Source organism: Mus musculus, chromosome Y, assembly GCF_000001635.26.
Source record: "Mus musculus strain C57BL/6J chromosome Y, GRCm38.p6 C57BL/6J".
Taxonomy (NCBI): Eukaryota; Metazoa; Chordata; class Mammalia; order Rodentia; family Muridae; genus Mus; species Mus musculus.
Window position 1 is genome coordinate 25,727,935 of NC_000087.7, and position 26,006 is coordinate 25,753,940.

At 35.6% G+C, this 26,006-nt stretch overlaps 1 pseudogene across 1 annotated transcript; it reads right to left on the bottom strand.

The window, feature by feature from the left end:
- On the bottom strand, positions 1–26,006 carry Gm20858 (predicted gene, 20858; annotated as a pseudogene). The gene is made up of 9 exons (NR_038298.1): positions 25,951–26,006; positions 24,453–24,587; positions 19,057–19,123; positions 18,403–18,437; positions 10,743–10,777; positions 3,479–3,596; positions 2,589–2,688; positions 446–544; positions 1–85 (listed from the first exon to the last, which is right to left on the bottom strand). The product of NR_038298.1 is annotated as a predicted gene, 20858 (transcript).

Here is a 26,006-nt window from a genome sequence, read left to right on the forward strand (position 1 = left end):
TTTCAAACATAGACATTTTTTTTTCTCAGTTCACCATCTACACCAAAAAGCATATCTTAGTTCTTGGTCCCCAAGTTCATCAAAACCTAAAACAGAAAAGTACCTCTTATTAAATAAATTCCCAAGGATACAAATATGAAAGATTCTGTGCAGATGATGTATAGGGTAAAGGTTAAGGTCAGGATTAGGATTAGGGTTAGTGTTAGGGTTATGTTTAATAAAGCAGGATAATTATAGTGTTATTAAAGTATGAGGTACATCTGAGGTCAAATTCCCATTTTATCATTTTATATCTTTAATAATTCATACAAAGCCATTAGGATTTTATGGATAATAGCAGTCATTTCAGTAAGAAATAATTCAAAATAATAAGTAGTTAAAACTTTATGATTATTAAAACATATTTAGATTCCTAAGGTCATTTTATGGACCATGTGCAACATACCTCCATGGACTTCTCATGCATTTCTTTAACTGCTTCCAGGGTCTGGTTCTGACTACATTTGGACAGTTTCAATGCTTGTTGTTCTTTTTGACAACTATTCTACAAATGTAAAAGGAAAACATTAGTATAACAATTCTGTTTATTTTTGTTGTTACTGCCATGCAACATGCATGGCAGTCTAACAATAAAACACTAAATGTATATCTAATACTAAAACATTTATGTAAGCAAAAATAATTCTATATGAAAGTTAAAAGGAATAGTTTTCCAACTGATTTAAAATTTTAACAACTATTTACTAAATATATATATATATATTTACAATAATATGAAATAACATTATGCTACCAATTGTGGGGTAGGAATTTTTTTTAATGTGAAAGAGTTTTTCATAATGCACAGACTGGCCTTAGCCTCCCAAGTTCTTATGTTTATAGGCATGCACCATGTATACATGAACTCGGTAAAATCCTAGTCTTGGAAGCTTAGATTGGTTTTCTCTAGATTCCAATCTCAAGCAACATATAGAAGTAGTAACATAAAGTTCTCATTGTATTCTTTAGGGTTGCGCACAACCTTGATAATTTGCATTTAAAAAAAATTAAGACAAGCCCTTTACACCTTTTCACCTTGGGCTACTACAATCCTGTTTTGCCCTTTATTCACTGTGATCAATTTTTTACCTCACATTTGAACTCAAATCATCATAATTAAGTAAAATTACCTCTAATTTGCAATGCTTATCTTTAAAAAAAGTGCACCTGCATACATTTGGAGACAAAGGGTTAATATTGGGTGTCATCTTTGATTTCACAGTACTGTTTCAGAGACAGAATCTCACTAAACCTAGAGCTCATCATTTATGCTACACCTGGTGGCTACAAAGATCTGGAGATCTTCTTTTCTCTGAACTAAATCTGAGATTGGTTGTTTTAAAATGCTCACAACCACACCAACTTTTTTTTGTTGTTGTGGTGGTGGTTTGTTTTTAGTGTTGCTAGTTTGTTGTTGTTTATTTTGTTGTTGTTGGTGGTGCTGTGGGCATTCATCCCAATGCAGGGAATATAAGCTGGGGTCTCCATGCCTACACGGGAGAAAGATTACCAATTAAACCATCTTCCAGCCCTGTAAATCAATCTTATTGGGCCCACATGCAGCATATGACACATTTAGGGATCTTTTCTTCTTTAAAACTTTCCTTCACTCATGGTAGTTTTCTTTCTACCAGTGGTTCTCTTCCTTTACTGGCTCCCTCTCACCAGCTGCCATATGCAGAATTACAAATTTTGAAGTACCCTGCTGTTCTGTCTTTAGACTCCTTATTTACAGGGATGATCACTTTCCCTTGAAATGTCATCCAGAGTCCAATGTTTAAAAACTGTCTTCAATTGGAGTATTTATTATTTATCTTTAGTTCCTATCTCTTTCCAGAACTGACTCATAATGGCAGGTTCCTCAATGCCTTCTGAGGCAAGAATGAATTTGCTGTTCCTTTCAAATTGAATACTTTCCAAACTATTAACCAGTAAATAAAATAAAATAGTTAATATGATTATCGTTGTCTCAGATCTTACTTAGAAACCAGGTGATGACTCTACAGGTAGAGTAATGGAGACGTGATCTAAAATTGTTTGCTGATATTCTTCCACAGGAAAATTCTTCCAGGGCTGTTGAGATTGTTTGTTTCCATCCTCTGTTGTTACTAAATCTTTACTAAATTTAGGACTGTAAGAACTGATTTACCAAATTGAGTTGGTTTTTTAATATAAACAACAGAGTCCAGGTGAAACCAATAAATAAGCTTTCTCTCTTCTTTGAACTCTGATATATTGTGGTTTTTTTGTTTTTTTGTTTTTTTGTTTTTTGGTTTTTTTTTTTTGTAGTCACTGGTAATCATCTCTTGATCTTTCTGCAAATGTCTGCCTCTTGAAAATTTATGATCTGGTATACCATAAAATGCCTAGTCGTTTTCATTGATATAGTATGCAATCAATAGTTTATATCTCAGTAAGACTAGAACAGAAGCAAGGATAGATAGATAATGGAACTTAATTTAGTTTCATATGCTCAACTCAAGGCTAGTTGTTCCATTCCTACTTAGTAATACTAGGTTAAATATTAAGTTTTTTTTTATGGTACCAACCACTGATTTTTCTTTTTCTTCATTGAATTTCTGTACATCCATATCAGACTTCTGAAATGTAGTTATATACTGCTCACAAAATTTGTTGTTGATGTTCTTCCTGTAAAGCACAGTAACAAAAGCAGGCACATTTCATACCAATATGAAAATGAACACTCAGAACAAATTCAATTGAACATTTCATACTATAAAAAGAAAAATAGCAGTATAAAATATCTAATGGGAAATCATTATAGATTTTTCCGCTAACATATTATCAGAGAGGTTTTCATTTACGTTTTAGCTTTTCAAAATTAAAGAAATATAAACACACACAACACACACGTAACACACACACACACACACACACACACATATATATATATGTATATATATATATATATATATATATATATATATATATATATACATGTACAAAATTTAATTATATTTCAATGTGTTTTTTTTTTCATTATTTTCTACCAAATATAAGTTCTAATTTATTTTTCATACATTGCCTTAGTAAAGACAGTGCAAAACATGTCAACTAAAATATACAAATTGTCTGCATATGTAATTGTAGTTGTTCCTTTTGAATATTGTTAAACATAATAATCCATAAATTACATTCCTAAGACTATGTGCAAGACTTCTGTATTTCCACAATGAATGTAAATTAAAATTTAAATCTCATTAACATTGACTTAAAGCAGAAAATAAAATTTTCATAGATTTCTATGAATTAGATTTAGTTTGCTTGAAGGCATGATGTTATAGGGTTAACTGTTTAGACAAAATCAAAGCCACACATTTTTACTAAAGAATCAGACATGATATATTTTTTTTAAACTTCAGCCACATATAATTTTTAAAATGATACACATTTGACCCTACAAATATAACAACTCTACCTCTCTCGTTCGTTCGTTTTGCAAAATCTTTCTAATTTCTGGTTGCTGCCTTTGAAAGATTCTTTGACATAAGTTTCCATCCATTTTCTCTTTATGTGAAGCGTCTTATAAATGTCATCTATATTAAAAATAAAGAGTCATTTTGAAGAAAAATTAGATGATTCCATGTATTCAAGTAAAAATAGATATAGATAAATTTCATTCAATAATGCTATGGAAACTTAAAATTAAATGATAGATATCACAAACATGCTTCATACTTTAGAATACTTAGGGTTTGGTATGTTCAGATGAAGGATGTTCAACCTGTAAAGTCTACAGAAATGTTCCACAACATAGAAAAAAACAGTCCATGTATTTTGGATAAGAAATATCTAATCTTATCTGAATTTTAATTTCTGTAAGGAAAATAATTTTGAGCTTCAAGAACAGTTTTCAAAAGAACAAATGCACAAAACAAAGGATCAAAAGTATACTTAATTCTTCATAAGGAAACACTTTTAATAAAGGCTAATTCTTTTCCAAATCTAAAAAAGATGATGCAACTGAAAGAACAAACTTGACTGTGGAACTGTTAGACCCATTGTTTAAAATATTCAATTAAAATAAGAGGGCAACCGGTCATATTGGTTCCCATGTTAATCCTAGTATTCTGGAGGAAAAGGCAGAGAGATATTTGTGTGTTCCAGGTTAACCTGGTCAACATACTGAGTTCCAGGACAGACAGAGCTACAAATGAGACCCTGTCAGAATCAAACCTGCGTTTGATTCCTAGCACCTACATAATGTGCACAAATATCTCCAACTCCAGTTCCAGGGGATGTGATGCCCTGTTCTAAATTCTGCATGCACCAGGTACATATGTATATGACTCACAGACATACTTATAGGCAAAATACCTATATAAATAAAAATAGATAAAAATGTTAAAATCTATGTTTAAAACAATGATCTCCAAGTTTTTTTTTAATCAAAATAAAATTATTTCTAAAGTGAATTGGTAATTATATTTCAGAACATATCCTTTAAAAAAACACTTGAAGAAAATTATGGTAGGAACTTTTGATCAGTAACTGCTGCAGTTAATGAAAATTGTAATGCTTCAGAAAATGTTTAGTACCTTTCTAGCATGCACAGTTAGCTTTCAGTAACTAGGATGAAGCTATATTTCGGTGTACATGTTTAATATTCTCACCATACATAGTACTAGACAAAATCAGATTATTAAATGATTATTCTGCCTCCTCTAAATAGAGCAAATCCTTCAGTTGAAAAAAAATAATTTGGTAAAATGGGTAACTTGAAAGAAGCAAAATATTATTTTTTAAAATATAATATTGTTTCATGGGGGTAGAGATATGGCTCAGCAGTTAAGAGTACTTCCTGTTCTTTGCAAAGGACATAGGTTTGGTGTCTAGCACTCATATGGTGGCTCACAACTATCTGACTCCAGTTCCAGGTATCTGAAATAATCAACTGATATCTGAACAACAGGTACACATGTGGTGCACATATATAACTGTAAGCAAAACACTAATACACATAAATAAGTCCAAAAATAGGTATTAGGAGCATTGTTTAGTAAGCCATGTAAAGATGTTTTTTTTTGTGTGTATGATCCTAGTATTGGAAGCTTAAGCAGGAGATTTCCAGTGTAAAGACTGCATAGGTTAAATAGGAAAATGCAGGCCAGCCTGAACTACATAATGACACCATATCTCAAAGACAAGTTACTGTCTTCTGAGAAAGCTCACTTAGCATTCAGTTACATATAATTTAAAACAGATACTTTAGAATCTGAGTATCATTCTCTCATTGTTTAGTAAGTTGTCTTCCACTTACAGTTACATAATTCATTTCATAAAAAGAAAAAAAAAACCAATGAAGGGATTGGAGAGATGATTCAGCAGTTAAGAGCACTGGTTCCCTTCCAGCTTTCTGAGATTGGAGTACCAAAACCCACAAGGTGGCTCACTACCTATAACTTCAGTTTCAGGGGATTCAAGGCCTTCATCTGGCTTCCTCAGGTACAAGACACACTAGTTGTGCACATACACACGTGAAAGAAAAAAAAAACAATAACCATAACATAAAATTTAAAAATAAGTTATAAGGGTTACATTAAAGAATTCAGTTTTGCACTGTGCCATATAAAGAAGGAAGCACAGAAGACTCCTAGAAAAGAAACTGACTTAATATAAAATTAGCACTGGATCAATGAAAATATGTTTCATGTACAGAATTTTGTATACATATCACTTAGCTATGAGTACATGGAACTGTGAAATTGTTTACATCTATTTTTTTTCCTTTTAAAATTCCTTCAAAGCTGTTACAAAAAAGCCTCAGTAGTCAAGAGGGCCTACTGTGAAAAGAGGAGGTTCACAAAGTACTTTTTTTTTGTTTTTTAAGGTAAGTAATGTTACTTCATGCTTATCAAAGGATAATTCATCAAAGATGAACTCACAATTCTGAATATCTATGCTCCAAATACAAGGGCAACCAAATTCATAAAGAAATTTTACTAGAACTCAAAGTACATATTGTACCCCATATAATAATAGTGAGAAACTTCAACACCCCACTCTGAGCAACGCAGAGGTCCTGGAAAAAAAAGAAATGAAAAAGAGACACTGTGAAACTAATGAGAAGTTATGAAACTATCGGATTCATCAGATACATATATATGTATCTGTCACACACACACAGACACACACATCCAAACATGCACACATATATTGAAGCAAATTCACACACAGTTCTCACTAGATGAAGAGAAATTATTTGAAAAAAAATCAACAAACCTTCATGATAATAGTCTTGGATAGATTAAGAATTTTAAGCACATACCTAAATATAGAAGCAAACCAGAAGCCAACATTAAATTAAATGGAAAGAAACTTGATGCAATCCCACTAAAATAAGACAAGACAGGACTAGACAAGGCTTCTTACTCTTTCCCTACCAATTCACTATAGTACTACAAGTTCTAGACAGAGCAACTAGAAAACAAAAATTGGTCAAAGGAATAAAAATTGGAAAGGAATAAATCAAAATATCACTATTAGCAGATAATAAAATAGTATACTTAAGTGACCACAAAAATTCCATCAGAGAACCCATAAACCTGAAAAACAACTTCAGCAAAGTGGCTAGATATACAATTAACTCAAACAAAACAGTACCTTTCTTCTACTCAAAAGATAAACAGGATGAAAGGCAATTATGGAAACAACACCTTTCAAAAGTCACAAATTATAGTTCCTTGATGTGACTCAAACCAAGCAGGTGAAAGATTTCTATGACAAGAACTTCAAGTCTCTGAAGAAAGAAACTGAAAAATCTCAGAAGATGGAAAGGTCTCCCATGGTCATAGATTAAGTTAGTAAAAATGGCTGTCTTCCCAAAAGCAATCTGCAGATTCCATGCACTCTCCATCAAAATTTAAACTCAATTCTTCGTAGAGACAGAAAGAGCAATATGCAAAACCATTCGGAATATCAAAACTCCAGAATATCCCAAAACTATTCTCAACAATAAAAGAACTTCAGGGGGAATCATCCCTGACCTTAAGCTGTATTATGCAGAAATAGTGATTAAAAAAATGTATGGTAATGGTACAGAGACAATGCCTTCATGAAATGGAGAGATCTAAAATATATCATCCTGTGTGATCTCAAAGGAAAAAAAAAACATGGTATGCACTCACTGATAAGTGGATATTATCCTAAAAGCTCAGAATACCCAAAATGTAATTCACAGACCACATGAAGCTGAAGAAGAAGGAAGACAAAAGTGTAGGTGTTTCAGTCCTTCTTAGAATGGGGAACATAATATTCCTGATAGGAAATGTGGAGATCAGGGCAGAGACTTAAGGAATGACCATCCAGATTCTGTCCAACCTTTGGATCCATCCCATATACAGAAACCAGGCACAGTCACTATTGTGGATACCAACAAGTGCTTGCTGATAGGAGCATAATATGACTGTCTCCTGAGAGGCTCTGCCAGGGCTTGGCAAGAACAGAGGCTGATGCTCACAGCCAACAATCAGACTGATCATGGGGTCCCCAGGGGAGCAGTTAGAGGAAGAACTGAAGGAGCTGAAGGGGTTTGCAACCTTACAGGAAGAACAACAATATGAACCGAGCAGACAGACCAGAGCACTCAGGGACTAAGCCACCAAACAAAGAGGGGCACCCATGACTCTAGCGGCATATAGAGCAGAGGATGGTATTGTCAGACATCAGTGGGAGGAGAGGTCCTTGGTCCTGTGAAAGCTCCATGCCCCAGTGTAGGCAAATGCCAGGGTAGGGAGGTGGAGTATGTGGGTGAGTGAACAGGCTCATAGAAACAAAGCAAGTGTCAAATGGAATAGGGATTTCCTGGGATTAAACCAGGAAATGGCTGATATTTGAAATGTAAATAAATACACACTCACACACACACACACACACACACACACACACAGATGGCTTTAACTGTGTCTTCAGGTGGGTTTACATCTAATCACAGGATGATCTAAATTTTTCCCATTCCTGCTAGTTTTTTGATAAATTAGAGTAAATGTGTCTGCATCTCAATCTCCAAATAAAATCATAGTTGCTCTTATCACAACCAAGCTCCTCAACCTTTTTCATCACAATACAAATCTAAGACAAATCTTAAATATAAAATTCTTCCTGGCTGGACAAATATTTTACTGCTACAGCAAGAAGCTCTGGTTTCAATCTTCAGGAATGAAAAATAAAAACCCCCAAAATTTAGATATAAAAAATAAAGAAGGCATGATTCCTCGGGCCCCATTACATTTCTGAGGCTGAGGACTTCAGGTACAAGGCCAGTCCAGGCTGCAATTGAGGTTTCAGACAATCCTGAGATATAGAGCTAGAGGTTACTTTCCTAAACCAAAACAACAAATAAATAAAGACAGCCTGGTCTGAATTATGTCTGAATTCCCAGCACTTCTGAGGCTGAGAGAAGCCTCTAGTATTTGAGGCAGTTTGGAACCTATATATAGAAATTTCGGCAATGTGGCATTTTCACAACACGTTAAAATGTAGACTGGTCTTCAGTTTCTTTTTAATAAATTCCTGGTGGGAAGCAGTTGCACAGAAGAGGGTTTTGTCTGTTTCATCCACTAAGTGAAGTCCAGTTTACTCACACCTCACATCCCCAGTCCCCAAGAATACTTTCAGGGTCTCCATTTCCTTGGCCTTCCTGATTTCTGCTAGGAGCTAGTCTGTTCAAACTCTTGCACTTACAGTGAAGTTCTCAGTTTTTCTCAGCAGAGGCCTAAGTGGGAAAGGTCGATTGTGAACCTTGAAGTAGCAACTTCCTGAGTCCAGTGAGGGTCACCTAATCTCATTACTCCTGAAGAAACACCTCCAAAACTCCACCTTCATCCCCACCCAGACCCCTAGCTGAACCAGGATTAACCAACAGACAATTGACTACCTCCACTGAGACTTCATCCTACCATGATTCCTCAAGAATTTTGCTTCCTCAAGAACTCTTTGTAGCCACCATACTGGGTAACAGGGTTTGAACAGCAGGAAAATAATCTCAGCCAAGCCCATTGCTGATTGGCTGTGTTTGCACATGAGTACTAAGGGTAAGAGAGGCTCTTTCAGTCATCTGTGATTAAAGCTTCAAAAAGCGGGTAGTATTTTAACTTCCACTACTACCCAGAGGCTTTCCATTTTCTAAGTTTGCAATACTAACTTGAAAGTTAAAATAAAATGAACTCCAAAGACGACTCTCCTACTTTGTTTCAGATGAAGGGACTGTTCTGTGTAACTCTAAATTGTTTTTTTTGTTTGTTTGTTTGTTTTGTTTTTTTGTTTCTTTTTTTTTTTGGTTTTTTTTTTTAAACTAAAGTGTTTTTGCATGTTTGTATTTATATAACATGTATGACTAGTTCCCCTAGAAACTAGAATAGGATGCCAAAATCCCTGGATCTAGAATTAAAAATGATTTTGAGAATTATGTGGGTTCCAGGAACTAAACCTTGGTTCTGTACAAAAGCAACAAGTGTTCTTAATTTCTAAGCCATCTTTCCATTCCTATCCTGTGTGTGTTTTAAGGTGTGCTGGACCATTTCTCACGATAGATGTTTAATTTTACTATATAATGGAGAGTATAAAAAATGACTTTGTTAATGTTGTCTATTTCCAGAAACAGAAAAACAAACAAACAAACAAACAAAACAGCAACAAAAAAACCATAATTTTAATGGATTGTGTAAATCATAAATAGTTTCAGGATAAAAATGGAGTGTATACATTTCAGTATATGGGTGCATAAGGAGGCCAGATATAGACATCTGTTTTATTCTCAATTATATTCCAAATTTCTTTTTCATTTTCAGTTTTTTTTTTCAAGTCAGGGTTTATCTGTATAGCTCTGGTTAACCAGGAACTCACCCTGTATACCAGGGTGGCATCAAAATCAAAAATCTCCCTGCCTCTGCCTTCCAACGTCTGGGATTAAGGCATGTGCCACCACTGACTGACCCAACTTAAAACTTGAGATAGGTTCTCTCTGAATATGCAGCTAACCAATGCCACTACCTCGGCTAGCCAGCAAGCTGTCTCCACCTACTCAGCACTGGTTGGCAGCCTGCATTTTAGAAGTGGATTCTAGGCCCCCACTTTTATTTTCAAGAAAAACATTTTACTAAAACAGCCATCTCTCTAGCCACTCTTCAAGGTTTGTTCTGTTGCTATAGACACTGCAATTTTTTGTTTGTTTGTTTTTTGTTTGTTTGGTTTCTTTTTCTATTTCTCTAATCATGGCTAAGTTTAGGCTCCTAAAATGCTTAGTGGTGGTTTTGCTTGTTTCCTTACAACAGCAAATTGGTTTTCTTGCTCACTTTACAATTTGCAGCTAATTTGGCACACTGGACGAACTGACATTTCATTTACTAGTCTTATTGCTGTGTTTTGTTTCTTTGGTGCTTTTTTTTTTTTTTTTTTTTAATTTGCTGGGTTTGTTTTTTTTTTGCTGGTTTTCTGTTTTTGTTTTTGTTTTCACCACTGAAGATGAAATTTATAACTTTTAATGGTGCTTTACCACTGAGCTACATCTTTAGTTAATCTTTAGTTTTGAATGTTGGATGAGAAGTTATCTGTGTGTATTTTTTAACGAAAACTATAATTTCTGTGAAGCCTACAATTATCCCCCTATGCTATAGGTTCTATAGAGATCTGTTTCCCTCGTTTGGCCTCTTCAAGAAACAGGGAAATATTTCTAAAACACATACCTCCAGATTTATCCAACATACTGCCTACTTCATGTCTGTGAAGACAGAACAATAAAAAATTAAAGCAAGAAATATAGTAGACTGGTAGGCCATTTTTTTTTACCACACACAAAACTTTACACAGAACCTTCTTTAATTTTTTATAATAAATATATAATGTTTGGTTTGGAACAAATGTCATATGCATATAAAATATATGGTGGACTACCAACTTGAACTTGAATTATTTACTTTTAACAATTCATACGTTTACACCCCACAAGGAGTTTATTCATAACTCTCCCACAATTGCCAAGACCCTTTTTTCCCCCAGATAGTCCCCTACTTATTTTTATGATGTTTCTCCTTTTCTTTGAGTGTGTCAAAGATCACATGCAGGTGGTCCTATTGTATGAGTTCCTATGTGTTTGTGATCACAAAGTCTAAAGGATCCCAAGCTGGGCTTGAACTTAACATATATCAGCATCTGACATTGAAATGCTGATCTTCCTGAATCTAGTTTTCCAGTGAAGGTAACACAAACACTACTTTTGAAGTACTCTATTGAACTGGCAAAAAAAAAAAAGAAAGAAAAAAAAAGAGAAAAAAAGAAAAAGAATTGAAAATATTACCCCATGTCTTCATCTCCTTTTACTTGAGGCGATATATTTTCATCTTTACCAATTGCTGGATTATTTACTGTATTGACAATAGAAAATGTAAACATTTGAAAGTATGCAATATTAGTAATAGTTAATAAAGTACTATCAATTTGAATTTCTTTGGAAAAACTGCCCATTTTGAGTTTTTGAAACAGATTTTAAAAATTAATTAAAATTAAGTACATCCAGGAAATCTAGGACACAAGGAGAAGAAAAAACATAAGGATAACAGGTATAGATGAGAAGTAAGATTTCCAAATTATAGGGCCAGTGAATATCTTCAACAAAACTATAAAAGAAACCTTTCCTAACCTAATGAAAGAGATGTCCATGAACATACAAGAAGCATGCAGAACTCCAAATAGTTTGGACCAGAAAAACAACAACAAAAACAAAAATCCCTGCTATCATATATTAATCAAAGCACCAAATGAACAAAAGAAAGAAAGAATATTACAAGCAGTAAGGTAAAATGGTCAAGTAACATATACAGGAATTCCTATCAGAATTACACCTAACTTCTCCCCAGAGACTATGAAAGCCATAAGATACACGGTAGATATCATACAGACACTAAGAGAGCAGAAATAAGAGCCAAAGCTATAATATGCAGTAAAACTATTTTACCATAGATTGAGAAAACAAGGTATTCCGTGAAAAAACAATATTTACACAATATCTTTGAACAAACCAAACCCTTCAAGGGATAATAAAGGGAAAACTCCAATATAAGGAGGGAAATCACATGCTAGCAAAAGCAAGATATTAATCTTGAAGTAAACCTAAAAGAAGATAGCTACATGAACAAAATTCCAACAAAAATAACAGGAAGAAACAAAGACTTTGTCTTAGTATCTCTTAATATCACCATATTCTATTCACCAATTAGAAAGAAATAGACAAACAGACTGGATGTGTAAGCAAGACCCAGCATACCAGAAACAAACCTCAGGGACAAAGACAGACATTTCCTCACAGTAAAAGGCTGGAAAACAATTTTCTAAGCAAATGTTCCAAAGAAACAAATTTGGAGTAGCCATTCTAATATCAAATAAATTTGACTTTCAACCCAATGTTATCAAAAAAGACAAGGAGTGGCACTTCATATTCATCAAAGTTAAAATTTACCAAGATGAATTTTCAATTCTAAACATTTATAGTCCAAATGCAATGGCATCCATATTCATATAAGAAACTTTAGTACAGCTCAAAATGCACATTGCACCACACACAATAATAGCAGAAGACTTCAACAACCCTCCTCATCAATGGAAAGATCCTGGAAAGAAAAATTAAAAAAAGACACAGTTAAACTAACAGAAGTTATGAAACAAATACATTAGTTGATATCTATAGAACATTTTATTTTAGAACAAAAATTGTCCATTCTGCTCAGCACCTCATGACGCCTTCTCCAAAATTAACAATATAATCAGTCACAAAACATGCCTCAACAGATATAAAAATATCCAAATAATCTCATACATCCTATCTAATCACCAAGGACTAAGGCTGATCTGAAATAATAATATAAATAATTGAAAACCCATGTACACGTAGAAGGTGAACAAAAATCCAGTCAGTGATAAATCAGGTAGGGAAGAAATAAAAAAAAAAAAATAAATGTAAGACTTTTTAGAGTTTAAAAAAAAAATGAAGTTACTACATACCGAAAGTTGTGGAACACAACTAAAGCAGTGTTAAAGGGAATCTCATAGCTCTGAATGCCTCTAAATAGAAACTGGAGAGAAGATACAGTAGTAGGTTGACAGCACACCTAAAACCCCTTGAATAACAGGAAGGAAATTCACCCAAGAGGAGTTGAAGGCAGGAACTAATCACACTCAGGGCTGAAATCAAACAAGTGGAAACAAAGGAACTATAACATAAAATCAAACAAACTAGGAGCTGGACCTTTGAGAAAGTCAACAAGATAGATAAAACATAAGCCAGACTAATTACAGGGCACAGGGAAAATATCAACATTAACAAAACCAGTAATGAAAAGGGAGACATAACAACAGATACTTAGTAAATCCAAAAAAATCATCAGATCCTACTATATAAGCCTGTAACTTAGCAAAAGTGGAAAATCTGGATGAATTGGACAATTATCTAGACAGATGTCAGGTACTAAATTTCAATCAGGTTGAGATAAACCCTGTAAACTCTCCCATAATCCCCAAAGAAATAGAAGCAGTCATTAAGAGCTCCCCCCTCAAAAAAAAAAAAAAAAGCCCCGTATCTGATGGGTTTAGTACAGATTTCTATCAGGCTTTCAATGAAACACCAATACCAACAATCTTCAATCTATTATGCAAAAACAAAAGAAAATGAACACTACTTAATTTGTTCTATGAAGCCACATTTACTCTTATACCCAAACCATACAAAAACCCAATGAAGACAGGATACTTCAGACCAATTTAACTTATAAATATTGATGCAAAAATACTCAATAACATCCTGTTAAACACAATCCAAGAACACATCAAAATGATCATCCTTCATGATCAAGCGGCTTCATCCCAGGGATACAGGAATGGTTCAATATATGGGAATCCATCAATGTAATCCAATATGTAAAGAATCTCAAGGAAAAAAACACAGTATTATCTCATTAGACGCTGAGGAATCATTTAAAAAAAATCAACACACCTTCATGATGAAGTCTTGGATAGATTCAGAAAGCAAGGCCCATAACTAAACATAGTAGCAAACCAGGATCCAACATCAAAATAAATGGAGAGAAACTCGATGCAATCCCACTAATATATGACAAGGCTTCCCACTCTCTCCCTACCTATTCACTATAGTACTATAAGTTCTAGCCAGATTAAATAGACAACAAAAAGAGGTCAAAAAGTTAAAAATTGGAAAAGAACAAATGAAAATATCACTATTAATAGGTAATAAGATAGTATATTTAGTGACCCCAAAAAAATCCTCTAAAGAACCCTTAAGCCTGAGAAACAACTTTAGCAAAGTGATTGGATATACAATTAACTCAAATAGATCAGTAGCCTTCCTCTACTCAAAGGATAAACAGGCTGAAAAGGAAGTTATGGAAGCAACACTCTTCACAATAGTCTCATATTTTAATAACTTGGTGTGACACGAAAAAAGCAAGTCAAAGTTCTGTAGGACAAGAACTTCATGTCTCTGAAGATAGAATTGAAATTCTCAGAAGATGGAAAGATCTCCCATGGCCATAGATTGGTGTCCCAAATAATTTAGTAAAAATGTCTATCTTGCCATAAGTAAGCTCTGATTCCATGCCCTCTCCATCAATATTCAAACTTAATTCTTTATAAAGATAGAAAGAGCAATATGCAAAATCATTTAGAATAACGAAAATCCAGGATATTGTAAAACTATTCACAACAATAAAAGAACTTCAGGGGGAATCATCCCTGACCTCAAGCTGTATTATAGAGAAATAGTGATAAAAATGTATAGTGACCATAAAGAAAAAATGACTTCAGGAAGTTCACACGCAAACGGATAGGTCTAAAGTATATCATCCTGTATGAGGTAACACAATCCCAAAGGAAAAAATATGGTATGCACTCACTGATAAGTGGATATTATCCTAAAAGTTCAGAATACCCAAAATGTAATTCACAGACCACATAAACCTTAAGAAGGAAGAAAAAAAGTGTGCATGTTTCCGTCCTTCTCAGAATGGGGAACAAAATACTACTGGGAGGAAATATGGAGACAAAGTGCAGGCCAGAGACTGAAGGAACGACCATTCAGAATCTGCCCCACCTGTGGATCCATCCCGTATATAAACACCAGACCCTGTCACTATTGTGGATACCAACAAATGATTGCTGAAAGGAGCCTAATAAGGCTGTGCCCTTAGGGGCTCTGCCAGAGGTTGGCAAAAACAGAGGCTCATGCTCACAGCCAACAATCAGACTGATTATGGGGTCCACAGTGGAGGAGTTAGAGGAAGGACTGAAGGAGCTGAAGGGGTTTGTAATCTTACAGGAAGAACAATAATATGAACCAAGCAGACCGCCCCCCTCCCCCCAGAGCACTCAGGGACGAAGCCAGCAAACAAAGAGGGGGACCATGGCTCCAGCTAAATACATAGCAGAGGATGTCCTTGTCAAACATCAGTGAGAGGAGAGGTCCTTGGTCATGTGAAGTTTGGTGTCCCAGTGTAGGCAAATACCAGAGCAGGGACATGGGTGTTGGTGGGTGGGGGAACATGCTCATAGAAGCAGAGGGAGGGTGGAATGGTAAAGGGAATTTCTGGGGTGAAACCAGGAAATGACTAATATTTGAAATGTAAATAAACACACACACACACACACACACACACACACACCTAATATGATGGCTTTAACTGTGACTTCAAGTGGGTTTATATGCAATCACAGGATGATCTAAATTTTGGTCCCATTGTTGCTAGCGTTTTGATAAATTAGAGTAAATGTGTTTGCATCTCAATCTCCAAATGAAATCATGGTTGCTTTTATCATAACCAAGCTCCTCAATTTTTTTCATCATAATACAAATCTAAAGCAGATCTAAAATATAAAGTTTTTCTGGCTGGACAAATATTTTACTGCTACAGCAAGAAGCTCTGGTTTCAATCTTCAACAAGGAAAAAATGAATAAAAAACAAACAAACAAACAAACAAAAATTTAAATATAAAAAATAAAGAACACATATTTCCTCAGGCCCAGGTACATTTGTAAGGCTGGGGACTTCAGTTTCAAGGCCAGTCAAAGCTGCAGGTGAGGTTTCAGACAATCCTGAGATATAGAGTTAGAGCTTACTGTCCTAAACCAAAACAACAAATAAATAACAACAACCTGGCCTGAATTATGTCTGAAGTCCCAGCACTTCTGAGGCTGAGAGGAGCCTCTGTATTTTGAGGCAATTGGAGCCTATACATAGAAATTTCGGGAATCTGCCATTTTAACAACAGGTAGAGGTAAATGAAGACTGGTTTTCAGTTCGTTTTTAATGAATTCCTGGCAGGCAGCAGCAGCTAAAAGAAGGTTTTAGTCTGTTGGCTCCACTAACTGACTTCCAATTTACTCACTCCTCACCTCCCCAAGCCCCAAGAAGACTTCCAGGGTCTCCAATTCCCTGGCCTTCCTGCTTTCTGTTAGAAGATAATTCTGTTCAAACCCCTGCCCTTAGCGAAGTTCTCTGTTTTTCTCAGCAGAGAACTAAGTGGGAAAAGTTGATTGTGAGCCTGGAAGCAGTACCTTCCTGAGTCCAGTGAGGGTCACCTCCTCTCCTTACTCCTAAAGTAACACCTCCACCCCTCCACCTTCTTCCCCACACAGGCCCCCAGCTCAAACAGTATTAATCATCTTTCAACAGACAATTGACTACCTCTACTGAGACTTCTCCCTACCATGCTTCCACAAGAACTCGGCTTGATGACTACCACAAAGCATACTGGGTAACAGGGTTTGGATAGCGGGAAAACAATCTCAGCCAAGGCCCTTGCTGATTGGCAGTGTTTGCACATGTGTACTAAGGGTGAGAAAGGCTCAATCAGTCGTCTGTCATTGAAGAGCAAAAAGGAGGTAGTATTTTAGCTGCCACTACTACCCAGAGGCTTTCCATTTTCCAAGTTTACAATACTAACTTGAAAGCTAAAATAAAACGGACCCCAAACAAGACTCTCCTACTTTGTTTCAGATGAAGGTGCTGTTGTTTGTAATTTTCAATTGTTTTATTTATTTAAGTAATTTGTTTTTGCATGTTTGTGTTTATAAACATGCATGTGTGGTGCACATAGAAACTAGAAGAGAATTCCAAAACCCATGGATATAGAATTAAAAATGGTTTTGAGCCATTGTGTGGGTCCTAGGAACTAAAACTTGGTTCTGTCCAAGAACAACAAGTGCTCTTAATTTCTAAGCCATCTTTCCATCCCTGTCCTTTGTGTCTTTTAAGGTGTGCTGATCATTTTTCTTGAAAGATGTTTCTTTGTACTATACAGCGGAGATTACAAAATTATAACACTTTCTTAATATTGACAATTTGCTCATAGAGAAAAAACAAAAAGACAAAAACCATCATTTTAATGGATTGTGTAAATCAGATAAAGAGTATTGTAAAAAACTGATGTATATACATTCCAGTATAAGTATGCATAAGAGGGCGACAAATAGACATTTGCTGCATTCTCAATCACATTCCAACTTCCTTTTTTTTTTTTTCAAGGCAGGGTTGTAGTCCTGGACCTCACCCTGGTTACCAACTGCTGGGATTATGGCATGAACCACCTCTGACTGCCCAAATTTAAAACATGAGACAGGTTCTCTCTGAATCTGCAGCTCACCAATGCCACTAGCCTGGCTAGCCAGCAAGCTGTCTCCAACTACTTTTCACTGGGTTGCAGCCTGCATTTTTAAAGCCGATTTAAGACCCCCTCCTTAATTTATATACTTTCAAATAAAGCACATTACCAAAACAGCCATCTCTCTAGCCCCTCTGAGAGGTTTGTTCTCTTGTGGTAGCCACTGTATATTTTTTTTTATTCTCTAATCATGCCTAAGTTTAGGCTCCTAAAATGCTTATTGCTGGTTTTGCTTGTTTCCTTACAAGAGCAAACTGGGTTTCTTGCTCATTTTACAATTTGCAGTTAATTTGGCAAACTGGACAACCTAACATTTCATTTGCAAGACTTATAACTGTGTTTTGCTTGTTTGGTAGGATTTTTGTTAATTTGGTGCATTTGTTGGTTTCTTTGGGGTTTTTATTGTTATTGTTTTGTTTTGTTTCTTTGTTTGTTTTTGTTTGTTTATTTTTGCCACTGAAGATGAAACTCATCACTTTTAAATGGTGATTTACCACTGAGCTACATCTTCAGCTAATCTTGCATTCTAAATGTTTGCTGAGAAGTTATCTCATATGTGTTTTAAAGGAAACTACAATTACTGTGAACCCAAAATTATCCCCTTTTGCTATACAGTCTAGAAATCTGATGCCCTCTTCTGACCTCTTTAAAAAACAGGCAAATACCTCCAAAAACACATACCTTCAGATTTATCCAACATACTGTCTACTTCATCTCTGTGAAGAAAGGAAAATAAAAAAATTAATGCAAGAAATATAGTGGACTGGTAGGCATTTTTCTTACCCACACAAAACTTTAAAAAGAACTTTCTTTTAATTATTTATAATAAATATATAATGTTTGGTTAAGAACAAATGTCATATATATATATATACATATATATACATATGTATATGTATGTGTAGATATATATATGTATGTATGTATATATATATATATGTATATGTATATATTACATGGTGGAGTATCAAAGTGATCTTGTATCCTTTACTTTTACCAATTCATACATTTACACCCACAGTAGTTTATTCATTACTCTCCCACTCTTGCTGAGACCCTTGTTCTTGCCAGATGGTCCCCCTCTTATTTTCATGATTTTTCTCCTTTTCTTTGTGTGTATATCTTGGAAGATCTCAGGCAGGTGGTCATATTATACTAGTTGCTATGTGTTTGTTATCACAAGGTCTGAAGGACCTCAAGCTGGGCTTGAACTCAACATATAGCAGTGTCTGATTTGTATTGCTATCTTCCTGAATCTACTTCTCCAGTGAAGGTAATACAAACACTACTTATGAAGTAATCTATTGAGCTGGCAAAAAATATTGAAAATGTTACCCCATATCTTCATCTGCTTCTGCTTGAGGCGATATATTCTCATTTTTATCAAATGCTGGGCTCTATACTGTATTAACAATAGAAAACAGAAACATTTGAAAGGATTCTATATAAGTAATAGTTAATAAAGTACTATCGATTTGAATTTATCTGGAAAAACTCTCCATGTAAATTTTTGGAAGAGATTTTAGAAAGGAAATATTTACACCGAGAAAATCCAGGACACAAGGAGATGACAAAACTTAAGGATAATAGGTATCAATGACAAGTAAGTTTTTCAAATTTAGGGACAGTGAATATATTCAACAAAATTATAGAAGAAAACTTCCCTAACCTAAAGAAAGAGTTGCCTATGAATATACAAGTAGCCTACAAAACTCCAAATAGTTTGGACCACAAGAGAAATTTCTTCCATCATATAGAAATCAAAACTCCAAATGCATAATAAAAAAAAAAGAAAAGAAAAAGAAGAATATTAAAAGCACTAAGGGAAAATGGTCAAGTGACTTATAAAGGAAATCCTATCAAAACTATACCTAACTTATCCCCAGAGATTATGAAAGCCATAATATCCAGGGCAGATGTCATACAGACCCTAAGGGAAAAGAAATGCCAGACAAGGCTACTAGATGCATCAAAAAATTTTACAATAGATTGAGAAAACAAGGTATTCTGTGAAAAAAAAAACGATATCTACACAATATGCTCGAACAAATCCAGCCCATCAAGTGGGTAATAATGGGAAAACTCCAATATAAGGAGGGAAATTACACTCTAGAAAAACCAAGAAATTGATCTTGAAGCAAACCTAAAAGAAGAAAGCTACATGAATCACATTCCAACTCTAACAACAAAAATAACAGGAAGCAACAACTACTTTTCCTTAATATCTCATAATATCAGCGGACACAATTCACCAATAAAAAAACATAGAATAACAGACAGGATGTTTAAGCAAGACCAAGCATACTAGAAACAAATCTCAGGGACAAATACAGATATTACCTTAGAGTAAAAGGCTGGAAAACAATTATCCAAGGAAATGTTACAAAGAAACAAGTTGGAGTAGCCATTCTAATATCAAATAAATTCGACTTTCAACCCAAAGTTATCAAAAAAATAAAAGAGGAGGGACACTTCATATTCATCAATGTTAAAATTTGCCAAAATGAATTCCCAATTCTGAACATTTATACGCCAAATGCAATGTCATCCACACTCATAAAAGAAACTTTAGTAAAGCTCAAAAACACACATGAATAGAGCATTAAAAGAAACCTTGACTAAATTGGTTTTAGAGACCTGCAGAAAAGATTATGCAGCTCTTTTTCCCTTCACCTTGTTCTGAGTATGGAACACCACAGGGAAATTTAAACTTACACCATTCGAACTCCTCAACTGGGGACCCCCCCCCCTTTAACAGAAGCAGGTGGAATGTTTGACCCTCATGTTTCTTTTTCAGAACTCCCACTAGCTCACTTGAAGGACCTACAACTGGTCAGAAAAGATGCCTTGGAAATGTTGAAACACAATAAAAAACTTAAACAAAAACAAAAAAACAAAAAGCATACGAACCAGAAACCATCTTGGTGCCCCATAAATTTCAAACAGGAGTACCTGTCCTGGTCTGGTGCCACCATTCTGTCAAACTTGAACTCAGATCAAAAGGACTTTCCCTGATGATTCTCACAAGCCCTGCTGCCACACCTCCAGTATGTGCCCAGTTCTGGCATCCAGCCTGCCATGGCCCACTGGCCTGGCACTGCTCACACACAGTGGGCACTGCACAGGAACCTCCCTCCCTCCCTCCTCCCAATGGCAAGAGGCTCTTTTGTCTCATTCAATGGGCTTCTGAGGTTCTCAATCTTACATATCCTAAAGCTGTGACCTCATGTTGGCTTTGTTTGGCAGCTGGGCCAGAGGTTTAATTTTCTAACTTATAAGATCAGAACTATGTACTAGAAGGAGTGGGAAATGTGAGACCACAACATAGAGCGTTTCTCCCTGGAAGGTAAAGCACCTGGACATTCTCCAAGATTGTTTTCCCTGATTTATAAAAATACAGCCAGAAAGAGACTCTATGTTCTCTACAGCCACCAAAAATCCTTTTGGTTTCTGAGCCTTACAGCTAGAGATTCAAAATTGGAGTTTTGACAAGGACATCTGGGCAGAGAAGAACACTCCTCCCATCTCTTCCCAACTCCTCCAAACTCTCCTCCCAACTCATCCCAATTCCTCAGCTAGCTAATAAAAACCTTCTTCTGTCACATCTCAGAGTCATACGCCCCTGCCCTGCACAGTGGAAGGAATTTGTCCTTAGCTAGCTGATAATAAAAACTCTTGCAGTTTGCATCAGGTATCGATTTCTCTCAAGTCATTGGGGTGCTGGCCAGCTCATCCCGGGACTTTACTGGACTTGAGAGGAGGTCCATCTTCGGGGTCTTACACATGGAGACCTAAGACCAAAATTCTTCAAACTAATATGCAAAATCAAAAGAGAAGGAACACTATTGAATTTGTTCTATGAAGCCAGATTACAATTATATTCAAACCATACAAAAACACAATGAAGAAAGGAAACTTCAGACCATTTTCCCTTATGAATTTCGAAGCAAAAATACTCAATAAAATCACTGCAAACCAAATAAAAGAATACATCAAAACGATCATCCATCATGGTCAAGTAGACTTCATCCCTGTAATGCAGGGATGGTTTAATATATGGAAATTTGTCAACTTAATCCACTATAGAAACAAACTCAAAGATGAAAACAACATGATCACCTCATTAGATGCTGAGAAAGCATTTGACAAAACACAACACCCATTCATAATAAAAGTCCAGGAAAGGTCAGGAATTCAAGGCCCATATCTAAACATAAAAAAAAAATACAATAGACAGCAAACGAGTAGGAAACATTAAACTAAATGAAACAATCTCATTAAAATCAGGGACTAGACAAGGCTGCCCACTTTCTTCATACCTATTGAATATAGTAGTTGAAGTCCTAACCAGAGCAATTAGACAACAAAAGGAAAACAAATGAATAGAAATTGGAAAGGAAGAAGTCAAAATATCACTATTTCCAGAATATATGATAGCATGTATCAGTGACCCAAAAATGCACCAGAGAAATCGTAACCATATATATGACTTCAGTGCAGTAGGTGAATATAAAATTAACTCAAACATATCAGTGGCCTTTCTCTACTCAAAGGAAAAAGAGGATGAGAAAGAAATTTGGGAAAACTCACCCTTCACAATACTCACAAATAATATAAAATAGCTTGGTGTGACTCTAAATTAGAAAGTGAAAGATATATATGATAAAAACTTCATGTCTCTGAAGAAAGAAATGAAACAAGATCTCAGAACATGGAAAGAACTCCCATGCTCATGGATTGGAAGGATTAATATAGTAAAAATGGCTGTTCTGCCAAAAGTAGTTTATAGATTCAATATAATCCCCATCAAAATTCCAACTCAATTCTTTACTGAGTTAGAAAGGGCAATTTACAAATTCTCCTGGAATTTGAAAAAAACAAACAAGCAACAACAACAACAACAACAAAAAACCAACAACAACAACAACAAAAAACAAAAACCTGGTATAGGAAAAACTATTCCCAACAATAAAAGAACCTCTTGTGGAATCACCATGCCTGACCTCAAAGTGCACTACAAAGCAATTGTGATAAACACTACATGGTACAGGTATAGTGGTAGACAGGTAGATAAATGAAATAGAACTGAAGTCAGAGAAATAAACCTTTAGTCACTTGATCTTTGACAAAGGAGCTAAAACCATCTAGTGGAAAGGAGACAGCATTTTCAACAAATGGTGTTGGTTCAATTGGCAGTTAGCATGTAGGAGAATGTAAATTGATCTATTCTCATCCCCTGTGCAATGCTCAAGTCTAAGTCGATCAAGGGACTGCACATAAAACCAGAGACACTGAAACTTATAGAGGAGAAAGTGGGGAATAGCCTGGAATACATGGGCAAAGGGGGGATATTCTTGAAAAAAAATACTACCAATGTCTTGTGCTATAAGATTAAAAATGGACAAATGGGACCTCATAAAACTGATAAGGTTATACCCAGAAGTTCAAACTTGTAATAAGGAAACATGCTTCACTTTGTCCATAGCAGCCTTTTGTATAATAACAAGAAGCTGAAATGAACCCAGATGACTCTCTTTAGAGGAATGTATATAGAAAATATGGCACATTTACTTAATGAATTACTACACAGCTATTAAAAACAATGAATTCATGAAATTTTTATACAAATGGATGGATCTGGATGATATCTTCCTAAGAGAGTTAACCCAATCACAAAAAACACACATGATATTCACACATTGATGAGTGGATATTATCCCTGAAGCTCAGAATAACCAAGGTAAAATGTGCAAAACCCATGAAACTGAAGAAGGAAGACCAAAGTGTGGATATGCCGTTCCTTCTTAGAATGGGGAACCAAATAATCATGGAGGGAGTTACAGAGACAAAGATTGGAGCTGAGAATAAAAGAATACAGAGACTGCCTCACTTAGGGATCCATCCCATATACAACCACCAAATCTACTGAAGATGCCAACAAGGGATTGGGTGCAGGAGAATGATATAGTTGTCTCCTGAGAGGATCTGCTAATGCCTGACAAATAAAAAAGTGGATGTTCACAGACATCCTTTGGACTTAGCACAGGGTCCCCAATTATGGAGCTGGAGAAAATACCTAAGGAGCTTAAGGAGTTTGCAGGCCCCTAGAAGAAAAAACAACATGAACTAACAAGTACCCCACAATTCCATGGGATTAAACCACCAATCAATGAAAACAAATAATGGGATATATGATTCCAGCTTCTTATGTAGCAGAGGATGGACTAGTCAGGCATCAATGGGAGGAGAGACACTTGTTCCTGTAAAGATCCTATGCCCCAGTATGGGGGAATACCTGGGTTAGGAATTGGTAGATGATGTGTTGGGGAGATGGGGGAGAGGGGAGAGGACAGGAGATTTTTTGGAGTGGAAACTAGAAACGGGGATAATATTTGAAATGTAAATAAGGAAAAGTTATAATAGAAAAAGAAAGGAAATAATTTATTTGCAAGTTTTATGAAATAAATTCATGTTTGGCAAACATATTATACGAACAATGTTCATGTCTTTTCTTGAGGTGAAATCAAGAAAGTTCTTCTCTCTCAACATATGCTGATATAGTTCCAAGAGTAGGTTTATGTGCTGCAAAACCTTGTATATAGGAATAGAGAGATATAGGTAAAATTAGAAATGAAGTATATGTAAACTCTTAACAAAGACTTCTTCCATTTCAGGTGACTAGGTAAAGTCTAATGAACTGCAGGACACAATTAATACTGGAAATGCGATACCTTCCGAAAGAGCCTCCTCTGAAACTTTTATGTCATCGTCCTCATCATCAAAGTCCAAAAGTAATAAGTAACCTTCCTTTGGTATCACCCTCAATTTCTTAAGAGCCATTCTTCTCATAAGAACTCAGTAGTCTTCTTAGTTTAAAAAAAAAAAACAATAAAAATAAAAAGGAAAAAAAAAGAACTTAGTTACCTGATTAAAAATTATCATTTAAATAATTAAAAATAACAAAAAATCAAATAATTATTTTAGCTCAATGAAAGATCATTTCTTTTTTTACTTAACATGTATATTTTTAATCAATTGCCTTTATCAGAGAGTTCTGTGTACATATTCAATATGGTGATGCATATATATATACACTTACCCGTACCATTTCCTCCGTGTATCCCATTTATCATGTCCCTCTCCCTCACAACTTGTTTTAAAAACTTCTTTAACTCACTTCTTTAAAAACCTCCTTTAGAACCTAAATTATTAGTCTGCCATTTCTCAGTTTAAAAAGAGACAAAAACTGGCCAACCTTCAACATATGAGTCCTCCCCTCCTCCCAAAAAACGATGAGCAACATCCTTTAACCTTTGAGGTATCTGAATTTTGGTCCTATCTCTCACAGAATATTTTTAAACAAAACATCAGCAATTCTGTTTACCAGTTTATCTCAGTCTAACGTAAACTCACAGTTCTATCCAGAAAGATAAAGAACATGGTAACTGTATATTCATATCAAAAAGATCCACCACTAAGTCTACAAAAAAACATGAACTACCACCACCACCCACACAGAAAGACCTTATATTGGAGAAATTAGGGATTTGGGGAAGCCGAGGATTTCAAACATCTGAAGATTGTAAGTTCAAGGCCAGGCCAAGCCGGGCCAGCTGAAACTACAAAGATAGATCCCATCCTACAGAAACTAAACTGAGAGAAAAAGCTGAACTTGGTGGTGCAAGTCTTTAATCCCAATACATGGGAGACTGAGACAGAAAGATCTGTGGTCAGAATCCATCCCCAATGACTTATGAATCTCTTACAATTATCTCCTCTTCTTCTTTTCATTCATCTTCCTATGCCATTCTACTGTCTGCAATGTTCATACAGTCTATACTAAAGGAACACACCATAGAGAAGACAATGAGGAGGGAGGAATCCTCAGTGTGTTTCTAAGGGATCCTGAATATCACACAGGACAATCGCCAAGGCATCTCACCAATGGCTCCCTGTTCCCTGACCCACAGTCCTGCAGCTGGTTCTCTGATCCTATCCCCAGGCCCCAAGCTTTTCTCTTCCAAGGGTTCCCAATTCTCTATGGCCCTGACCTGTTCGATCCTCTTCCATGAATATGGTCCTCCACCTTCCATTCACCCTCAGATTCCACAGAAAATGGCGATCAGGAGGCTTTTCCTCACATAGTGGGCTCCTGGGCCTGAGATTCCCCACCCTGTCACACCTCGATTAACTGTCCAACAACCCTGATCAGGGCAGACTATCACTTACAGCTCATCTAAGAGGAGAACACCTTCCAAACCGCACCCTTCTGTGCTTAGCTCCTC